The sequence below is a fragment of the Diplotaxodon limnothrissa genome, linkage group LG6 (genome assembly GCF_057381915.1).
Source record: "Diplotaxodon limnothrissa isolate DT_005_m linkage group LG6, D_limnothrissa_male_GT1.1, whole genome shotgun sequence".
NCBI lineage: Eukaryota > Metazoa > Chordata > Actinopteri > Cichliformes > Cichlidae > Diplotaxodon > Diplotaxodon limnothrissa.
This window is the reverse complement of record NC_140601.1, coordinates 42,993,568-43,004,615: the sequence shown is the minus strand read 5'-3', so window position 1 is coordinate 43,004,615 and position 11,048 is coordinate 42,993,568. Positions and strand designations below refer to the sequence as shown.

At 43.0% G+C, this 11,048-nt stretch overlaps 1 pseudogene across 1 annotated transcript; it reads right to left on the bottom strand.

Annotated features, from left to right (window-relative positions):
- Positions 1–288: 288 nt before the first annotated feature.
- Positions 289–8,789, bottom strand: LOC146631295 (NACHT, LRR and PYD domains-containing protein 1-like; annotated as a pseudogene). Its single transcript, XR_014906271.1, has 13 exons — positions 7,972–8,789; positions 7,605–7,765; positions 7,181–7,429; positions 6,930–7,100; positions 6,647–6,820; positions 6,027–6,076; positions 5,384–5,957; positions 5,246–5,301; positions 1,579–1,793; positions 1,201–1,460; positions 962–1,078; positions 741–882; positions 289–608 (listed from the first exon to the last, which is right to left on the bottom strand). The product of XR_014906271.1 is annotated as an NACHT, LRR and PYD domains-containing protein 1-like (transcript).
- Positions 8,790–11,048: the final 2,259 nt, after the last annotated feature.

The following is an 11,048-nucleotide window of genomic DNA, read 5'->3' as shown; positions in this document are numbered from 1 at the left end:
ATCAGTGCCAGTTTCTATCCTTATGTGGAGTCGGTGCTGTTCTCGGAGCCGGTTCTTTGGTGACGTCAGTGAGCAGCTGACTTTATTTCTCAGCCACAGTTAGGTGATGATGCTCAGTGTTGATGCTGCGAGCTGAAGACAAGCGTCGTGTCCAATAAAGACTCAAACTCCCCAAAATAAGTGTTAGAAACAGAGAAGACAAACTTTTAGCTACTTTTACATGGAAGCTAAATTTTTTTTGCCTCCAACCTCATGTCTACGTGCATGTGATCATCACAGATTTGTGCTTCACAGTAAGCCGAGCTCTTTGCACAGATACGGATCGTTGGCGTAAAAGACGGCGATCATTTTTGAACTTGCTTCAGCTCCTTTCTTTCGCACCATGTCGATCAGGTCTCGAGCTTTCTCGCCTCTCGGTTTGGCTCTGGCCGCTTCGCCCTCAGCATCAGTTAGCACGGTGACGTGCTGCAGCTCGTCCAGCAGCTTGTTCAGAACCGGATTCGACACTTTATCGATGAAGTTTGTGCGAGCGAGTCGCAGCTTCTCTGCTGAGGCGCTGTTCCCCATCTGAAGAGGCCTTCCACCTGGAGAGTCAGCCGAGGATGAAGCTGAAAAAATATGTTCAGCAGCACAGTGAGCACGTTTCAGAGCAACATTTCTACAAATCAGATCAGTGAATCGGACCAGGACAGCAGGTTGGATCTCTGTCAGGTTTCAGTTTGTGCTGAGTTAAGGCTCACCGGGCAGATGAAGGTCGTGCTCCCACACTCGTGTCTCCTCGGGATCTTGCACCATCAGCATCACTTCCTCTGCGTTCGTTGTCAGGATGATCTCAAAGGTCGGGTGGTAATTTGGTCCGTAATTTTCAAAAAACTCTGCACGCTGAAGCGAAATGGAAACGCACAATTTAAAACAGCTTTGTGGACAAAGTGTCTGCTGACACTCAGCGACTGATACTCACTGCAGGCTGTATTTTAAAGTGGTGCGGGGCGCTGCTCAGACTGTACTTTTGACCTTTGTGGAAATAACAGAAGGACGGCGCTTCGATGTACTCTGAAGCAGCGTGCTGCGCTTTCACCTTCAGAGACATCACAACATTTTCTTAGTGCATGAGTAGTTTCAGAGCTTCAAAGCAAACAGATACAATCAGAGGATTTATTCATGCAGAAGCCATTTAATGATTTCATGATAAAGTCATACGTCGTGCAGAGGGACGTTTCCTGGGAGCAGCATCACACTGAGGATGGGGCGTGGCCTGTTTCTCAGGAAGAGCAGGACTTGGCCACGAATGGGTTTCGTCATGTAATTGAAAAAGCGCTCAACGAGATCCCAGACGAGGCCAAAGGCGGAGAGGTGAGGGACGTCCACGACCACGTGAGTCTCAGTGATCTCCAGAGGCTGTATGATGCTCATACCATCATCCGTGATGTGGACCACAGAGATGCTGTCAGAGACCAGTGCTGGGAAAACACACAGCTTCGTTCACTGCAACAGCCTCCAGAAACTTTCCATGGAAAGCAAATCAGAGCATTTTCTGCAGGTTTAATTCTCCTTCAGGTGTTTCAGTGGCGTCCTTACCCGGCTCAGGCTCACAGTGTGGGAGGTGCAGCTGACGTATAGAGTCCCGAGGACACTCGATGCCGAACAGCGGGCCTCCGGCCACTTTGTGCGCTGGTTGGAGGACCAGAGGATCCCAGATCAGAGTCTTGTAGGTGACCTCACTCTCACGAGTCACATCAAAGACCAGACCAGTCAAAGAACACTGGAACAACCCTGGACCGGGAAACAGGAACCTGAACGACACAGAACAGTTCAACATGGAGCTCATTTATGTAGCTGTTAAATTCAGTCTAATTTCTGTTTGTATAGCTATTCGTCTCTAATGTGCTTTCAATTACGAAGTAAAAACCCTATAATCTTAGTGACAGAACTGAAATTATAAAATGATGCTCTTGGTGATCATGAGAAGAAATAACTTTTAACAGGAAAGGCTGCTGACAGAAGCAGCTCAGGGAGGTGCAGCTACCCATGTGACTGGGTGGAGATCAGACAAGGTTGGGTGTGGTCATGGCGGTGACTAAATGTCTTCCTATTCGTTATTATTAACCTGGGAATAAGAGGACATTTCCAGATAACAGGGATTGAAAACTGCCAGCGTTAAACAACAAACACAGAAGAACGCAGGAGGAACTTTCAGCTGTGTGACCAGAACAGCATGTAAGTGTGTGGTCAGGACAAACATGAGAGTGAATGCTATACCAGTTCACTTAATGCATACAACAAGCAAACCTGCGTCTTTACTATGAGTAGATACACCTGCCACCACATGGATGAGATGATAAACTTCTACTGTGCAGCAACATTAACTAGTGTTGCTCCAACTGATCTCCAAAGGCCTGAGCATTTCAAACATTACTGTGTCTGATGTGGGCCTGTCTGATCATTACTGTGTTTTCTTTGAAAGTAAAATCTCAGCCCACACAAATATATCAACAACAGTGATCACAAAACGGTGTATAACTGAACACAGTAGTGCAATTTTTAACCAGGTCTTCCCATTAACACCTGACCTGTCCAGAGGGTCAGTCAATGAGCTCGTCAATAGCTTCAATGCTAACATGTTAAATGTAATGGACACTATTGCTCCCATTAAGGTGAAGGTTATCTCTGGAAGGAAAAAGTCTCCATGGAGAAACTCCACACTGGTGAAAAATGAAAAAAGAGAGTGTAGGAAAGCTGAGCGCAGATGGAGAAAAACAAACCTCCAGGTTCATTATGACATCTATAAAGAGAAACTTCACAATTATAATTTACAACTGAGGAATGCAAGGAGGTCCTACTTCTCTGACATCATCACTAAAAACAGCCATAATGCTCGGGTCTTATTTTCTACAGTTGACAGGCTAACAAACCCTCCTGTGTCAGTGGCAGCTGAACTTCATTCGACCATGGCCTGCAATGACTTTGCCAAATTCTTCACAGACAAAATCCAAAAGATTAGACAAGCAGTTGGTACATCAACAGCAGATCCAGGATATGTACTGTGTCCACCAAAAAACTGTTTAAACACCATGAAACAGTTTCAACCTATTAACAGCAAAGACCTGGAGGACATCTTAGGTCAACTGAACTCCTCCTCCTGCTGTTTAGATGTCCTGCCAACAAGTTTTTTCAAAAAGGTCTCAAAGACTTTAGAGTCAGACCTGTTACAGATCGTCAACTTTTCTTTATTATCAGGTGTGTTTCCAGAACCACTAAAAACTGCTGTAATCAAACCTATACTGAAAAAGGACAATCTTGACAAGACACAAATGAACAACTACAGGCCGATCTCAAATCTCCCGTTTTTAAGTAAGATCATTGAAAAAGCAGTTTCTCAACAGCTCAGTTACTTCTTAAAACAGAATAATTGCTACGATGCCTTCCAGTCAGGTTTTAGACAGAACCACAGCACTGAAACCGCTCTGACCAAAGTGTTTAATGACATATGTCTGAATACAGACAGTGGAAAAATGTCAGTCCTAGTTTTACTGGATCTCAGTGCAGCATTTGATACAGTTGACCACAACATATTACTCAAACAACTGGAGAACTGGACAGGTCTTTCAGGAACTGTACTAAACTGGTTCAAAACATACGTAGAAAACAGGAAATACTTTGTATCAATAGGTAACTTCACATCTGAGCAGACAAGTATCACATGTGGAGTTCCCCAAGGTTCCATCTTGGGACCCCTTCTGTTTAACATTTACATGCTCCCACTGGCACAGATTATAAACAACAACAAAATAAACTATCACAGCTATGCAGATGACACACAAATATATATCACAATGTCACCAGGAGACCGAGGCCCTGTACAGGCTCTTGGTAAATGCATTGAGGAAATCAATGACTGGTTGTGCCACAATTTTCTCCAACTAAACAAAAACAAAACTGAAGTAATAGTCTTTGGCGCCAAAGAAAAACGATTACAGGTCACCAGAGAACTTCAATCTATACATCTAAAAACCACAAACCAGGCGAGAAATTTGGGTGTAGTGACGGATGCAGACCTAAACTTAGAAAAACACATTAAGACAATAACAAAGTCAGCTTACTATCACCTCAAGAATATTTCAAGGATAAAAGATCTGATGTCTCAACAGGACCTGGAAAAACTAGTCCATGCATTCATCTTTAGTAGGCTTGATTACTGTAACAGCATCTTTACAGGTCTACCTAAAAAATCAGTCAGACAACTACAGCTCATTCAGAACTCTGCTGCTCGAGTCCTCACTAAGACCAAAAAAGTGGACCACATCAGTCCAGCTCTGAGGTTCTTACACTGGCTGCCTGTCCGTCAGAGGATAGACTTTAAAGTTCTGATGCTGGCCTATAAAGCTCTGAATGGTTTAGGACCAAAATACATCAATGACCTGCTGACCCAGTATGAACCATCCAGATCCCTCAGGTCATCTGGATCCGGTCTTTTATCAGTTCCCAGAGTCAGAACCAGACACGGAGAAGCTGCATTCAGCTTTTATGCTCCTTATATCTGGAACAAACTCCCAGAAAGCCTCAGATCAGCTGAAACACTCAGTTTATTTAAATCCAGGTTGAAGACTCACCTGTTCTCAGCTGCATTTGAATAAAGCACCAAATCCACACTTTAAGCTTAAATTTCAAAACTTACATTTAACTACTGATTTTATCTACTGTTCTGATTTTATCTGTTTTGACTTTATATACTGTTGTTTGTTTGTTTGTTTGTTAATTAGTTAGTTAGTTTATTTGCTTGTTTTAATCAATTTTAAATCATGCTTTTTATTTGTTCTTGTTTCTAATGTCTCTGTAAAGCACTTTGAATCACCTTGTTGTTGAATTGTGCTATACAAATAAACTTGCCTTGCCTTGCCTTGCCTAGTGTTTCCTGTTTCAGCTGTTCATCAGCTCTTTGAGGGCGGGGTCAGGATACTGTTAGTAAGACATTGGTAAACCATGAAGCATAAATAAATATAAAATCATACATTTTCAGTACAGGTCTGGTGGGAAGGTAAAGCTCTGAAAATATTTAATAAGCACTGAAAGCAAGACTGAACCTTTTGCAACTGAGGGCACGTTGACAGGGTCTACAGTGAGTCTGAACACACTTTAAGACCAGCACAATCTGACGATCACACATTTTGTTAATGCTTTTCTTTGACTGCGCTCTGTATCCAAGTTTAAAGTGTAGAGTGGGCACATCGAGGCTTGCGTGTCGTACCTGTATGAAATGCCTGTTCTTCCTTTGCTCATCTCAGGTGTGAAGCTTGAACGAGTCTAAAAATCCAGAGAAGGCAAGTAAAATATTTTCTCCAGTCACACAAACTTGTGACACCATGAGAGCACCGAGAATACTCACAGTTTCCATCTTCACCACCCTGCACAGGGTCAAAGAGGATCCTAAACGAACTGTGAATGCTGGCTAGAGAGGCTCGCTGAACGTGGTGTGGAAGGTATGAATGAGAGTTTTTGTGTCGTCAGACACCAAGTAGAAGGACAGAGTGCCGGCTGGCCAGTCCAGAAACAGTCCCAGTCTCTTTGGAGTGACCAGGAAGGCTTGGATGTCAACGTGAGGGACCCGTATAAAGGTTTCCTTAAGGTTGTGTCGGAAGGAGTAACCCTTCACCGAGGTGATGCTGAAACACCAGCTTCTGTCACTACGGTCAATTTCTGTGTCCCTTCCTCGGCAGGCTCTTATATGCAACACCAATATTCACAAACACTTCCCAGTCCACCTCCCAGTAGCAGCGCCCAGTCAGAGCCTCTCGACACAGCACCTGACTGGTTTGGTCAAATCTCTCTGGATGATCAGGATACGACTGCTGTTCATGAGTGTAGCTCACGCTCTTGTTGCACTGAGACAGAAGCAGCTGTTTATTCACACAACACTGTGAATAAACAGCTGCTTCTGTCGAATGTGAGACCACAGGCATCTGTGAAAGAGATGCAGTGAGTTAAGCTTCAGCTCAGTCGATGTTACAGAGAAACTCAGTGACACTTACACTTGTTCAGAAGCTGTGGGTCGACCCAGTGCTCTTCATTGTGGTCCACACTGAGGCAGAAGAGCAGAAAGGTCTCAGCTTTGGAGCAAATAAAGAGACGTGAACTTTAAAGCATGAATGTGTGATGTGAATGTAAACAGAAAATCTTTGGAACATGATCACATGTTTTAAAATGTTTCACATAAAGTAAATCTCAGCCTGGTCTGCTGACGGGGACACCAGGACCTGCTACAATCTCCTCGCTCCAGTTTAACTGAGTGTAACATCACTTAACTTCATAGCTGCAGAGGTAACAGCGACTGAAGTCAGGTCACACTGGACTGTTGTTCAACATGTTCACCTTAGCTTTGAACTTATCAGAGAAGCACTGAGACAAGCTGCTGGACCAAAGAGGACCCCCATATGGTGCTATGTTGGGGTCAAACTAGTCTCGAGTCCCTGACACAGAAATCAGTCCACAGACTGTTGAACACAACCAAGAGAGTCGATGAAGGTCTGCAATCAGCTGGTTAAGCAGTTCTAGTTATACAGCAACATTTTCTGGATAACCACCCACATATTAGAAAAAACGTAGTTTAAGGAGCTATATATAACCTGTATATACTACACAGTGTACCGACTTGAGCGTTTCCAGTCTACATTCTGGGTCTTCCAGTCGCTCCAACAGCAGTTTCACTCCTGACACGCCTGGATGGTTGTAGCTCAGGTCCAGCTCTCTCAGGTGGGAGGGGTTGGACTTCAGAGCTGAGGCCAGAGAGACACAACCTTCCTCTGTGATCCCACAACATGACAGCCTGGAGAGAAAATGGCTCTTACTAAAGCAAAAGGCTTTGCTACTCTTCACCGTTACCACACATGTTGCAGAGTATTTGGACTCCATGGAGCTCGAGCTGCCATCAGTACCTCAGTGTTTCCAGGCTACAGTTTAAACTCCCAAGTCCAACAGACAGCAGCTGCACACCTAAATCCTTCAGGTCGTTGCGGCTGAGGTCAAGCTCTCTCAGCTGGGAGTTAGAGCTGAGAACGGAGGCAAACACCTGCCAGCAGTTATTTTTCAGGAAACAACCAGGCATGCTGCAAACAAAGCAAAACATCTGCACATCATAACCTGCAGAGAGAAAATGAAAGATGATCCTTGCACTAACTGCAGGTACCTGAACCGCTCCAGTTTACAGACTGGACCAATCAAAGCAGAAGGAATCACAGTCAGCAGGTGTGACTCATCACTGAAATCTCCACGGTTTCCAGTGGTCTTCACGTCATTTGTACAATATCCACTGTAATCCTCTGAATAACTGCATAAGCAGTTGATCAAATGAAGTGCCGTCAGAGGTGACGGGTCTGATCGAAGGACAGAAACCAGTCTGTGACAGTCGCTACAGTCTAGAGAGAACCCAGATAACCTGTGCGAAACACACACCAGTTAGAAATAATGTAGAGACGACTGTTTAGATGTACTGAGGTCATTTACCGTAGTTTAGTCCTCGTATGATACATGACTGTAGTTACATAAAGATTTCAGATTTTGAAAGAATTTCACTAAAGAAGTTTTAACCTGCAGAAACAGTTTAAACTGACCTCAGTGTCTCCAGTTTACAGTCAGGACCTTCCAGTCCAGCAAAGAGATCAGAAGGAAAACCATCACTGACGTTAGAAACATACACCAGGCTGAGCTCTGTTAAACAAGAGTCCGCTGACTGAAGAACAGACAGGAGCACGTCAAAGCAGCCTTTGCTTAACTGATTGTTCATGAGTCTGCAGAATCAGAAGAAAAGCAAAAATATTTATTCACCTACAGTTATTGGTTTATTTGCAAATAAATAAATAAATATAAAAATCCCAGATAATCATAGAAAGTACTACAATGTGGTTTTATGTGTATCACACCTGATGTATTTCTACTTTAAATCTAACAGAGCTTCCATCAGCATCATTTCTGTTTCACTCTTTGTGGTGTCACAAGTTTGCTTGAAAATTCCACAAATATTTGAAATAATTTTTCCGATGTTTTTGGTCTGGATGTTACCCAGAGCAGAGCGCGAGGCAGCAGGTTGCCTTGGATGAGGTTGGTCAGCAGCACATCGACTGTTGATCTTTGATCTATTTCACTTATTCTCACAGCTCCATCAAAGTCCAGTGGAAATCTGCTTTCATCCAAACCATCAAAGATGAACAGCACTTGCTTGTGAACAAGCTGCTGTGTAGCTTCTAGGGGTTTTATTTCAGGGTAGAAGTGAAGGAGAAGCTGCAGCAGACTGTAGTCGGCATCTCTGAGCATGTTCAGCTCTCTAAAGGGGAGCACAAAGATGAAATCAATGTGCTGGTTAGATTTTCCTTCTGCCCAGCTTAGAGCAAAGTTTTGGACAGCAATCGTCTTTCCAATGCCAGCGATGCCTTTCGTCATCACTCTTTGGACTGTCTTGTCTCTTGTTGGTTGTTGTTGAATTCTTCCTGGTTTAAAGATATTTAAGAAATCGATCTGTTTATTGTTCACCTGTGAAAACGATGACTGCTGATGTGGGACATTAAAGTGATCAAGAATCTCATGTGGTCTGGAACCAAAATCCTGAACCTGCTGAGTGACGTAGAGTTTTGTGTAGACGCTGTCAAGTCGAGACCGATTATCCGATGTGCCCTCATTTATCCAGGTAAACTTTTCCTGGAGATGGTCTTTAAGCTTTTGTTTAACACTCTCCACGACTTTATCCTGCTCCATGTTTGCAGCTCTGTCTCCTCCACACTTCTTTCTGCTCCTGTCTCCTCTTGTCCTTTTGTCTCTGGGATCCTAAAATGAATATAAAACCTGAAAGCAAGGAAAAAATAAAATGTACTTCCTGGAGCACCACAGTGTAATCGTATCAGTCAGCCTTTACTTCTTTAAACTTCTTTTCCCTCCATAGTTAGTTAAATGGTAAATGGCACACACTGGTGATGGCAGCTACATTGTAGCCACAGCCTCCCTGCGGCGCACTGACAGAGTTCTACATTCAACACATGCATGAGTGTCTCTGACACAATCCTGAGACTCACAGCGGTGCTACAAGGAACCATTTAGGTGACAAATACATCCTAGAATATTTCAGGAGGATGTAACAGTTGGCTTAATCATTAGACAAGAGGAGGAGTACAGAGGAGCAATTCAGGACTTTGTGGATTGGAGTGAATGCAGTCATCTCCATCATCACACTGCAACACAAAAGTGATGTTTGTGGGCAGAGATGGGCAGTAAAGAGTTACAAGTAATGAGTAACATTAGAGATTACTATTGCAAAAAGTAATTAGATTACTGTTACTCTCCTATAAGCACGCTGCGCTACTAAACTGTGATTTTGATTGTGAGAGTGTCTCATGACAATAATGTACAAGTGTGCGACGCCACTGGCAGCAACAGACGTGTGCAGATCAACAATGGATAATATGGTGAGAGAGTACAACCATGCAGCGTTTAAAGCCTGGAAGTAATCACATTACTTTAAGTTTTAGTCCATAAAAAGTGACAAAAACATCAGTGTCCGCTCTACACTCTGTGTGGGAAGAAAACTTCTTTCTACAGCGAAAATTAAACTTCCAATCTGAGCGAGCAGCGAGCACGCTGCCATGGGAATGTGACATTCACAGAGAAACCCCCGGATCCCCCCACTGACACGACCGCTGTGGACAAACCTCCACCCGCCCCACTCCTGATAAACAGGTGAAACTCTTCAAATAAGCCTTTCCTCATCTGCAGAGGAATGGCTTATTTGAAGAGTTTCAGTCAGGTTTCAGAGCTCAGCACAGCACAGAAACAGCTTTAGTGAAGGTTACAAATGATCTTCTTATGGCCTCTGACAGTGGACTCATCTCTGGTCTGGTGGCAGCAGATGGCCCCGCCCCTCCCTGAGCCTGGTTCTGCTGGAGGTTTCTTCCTGTTAAAAGGGAGTTTTTCCTTCCCACTGTCGCCAAAGTGCTGCTCACAGGGGGTCATATGATTGTTGGGTTTTTCTCTGTATGTATTATTGTAGGCTCTACTGTACAATATAAAGCACCTTGAGCCGACTGTTGTTGTGATTTGGCGCTGTATAAAAAAAACTGAAGTGAATTGAAATGAAAAATAGATTTAAAAGCGACAGGACTCAGTGCTGCTGAATCTTTGATTTTATTTATTTATTGCTGTACAGAGTGAGTGTAAACACAAAACATTTTATTTTATATGCAGGAAATAGGTTTAAATGTTCAACAATTTTTTCAAGTCAAAGACTGTTGCATGTCATTTATTTATTTGCATAAAATTTTGCATAAAATTAAAAGATTTAAACTAATGAAACAGTTTTAAAAAGAGGATTTCCATTTGATAAGATTTTATTTGATAGATTATGCATACAAATAGAATTGGGCTAAAAGGTCTGTTGCTTTACATATTCAGGTTGTGTATCATGCTTTTGAAAACGAAGTAACTAAGTAACTAATTACTTTAAAAAAAAAAAGTAAAATAAGTAATCAGTAAAGTAACAGGATTTTTTTGGGAGAAGTAATCAGTAATTAGTAAGTAATTGCTTTTTTCAAGTAACTCTGCCAACACTGGTCGTGGGCTTCAGAGGTGCAGGAGGAACCAAAGCAACACCAACAACTATCAGGTCAAAGTGTCATAAAAAAACCATCCATGGCTTCTGTTGTGACACTTGACATTTAGCTCACAGGCCTAATACAGTTTATCTGAATCATCTTAAAGACATTTCTACATGTGTTGGTCCACTTGTGGTGAATTCAATCAACTGAACGTGATTTAAGAAGCAATACGTCCGTTTATATAACGTCCCACAGCAGAGAACCACAACTGACCAACAGCTGAAAGGACAAAAGAACAAAGATCCTGTAAAGAGAACTTTTCCCGCAGCTCTCAGACCTCCGACCGGGCTGAAGCTTCGGCCCCAAAGGAGCTTCAGCACTAAACAAAGTGAAGCTTCCTGAGCGCATAGTGAATACAGATGAATCCATGTTTACATAAGTTAAACTGTTCTACTCGTGCTGCGTCATGAAAACTAA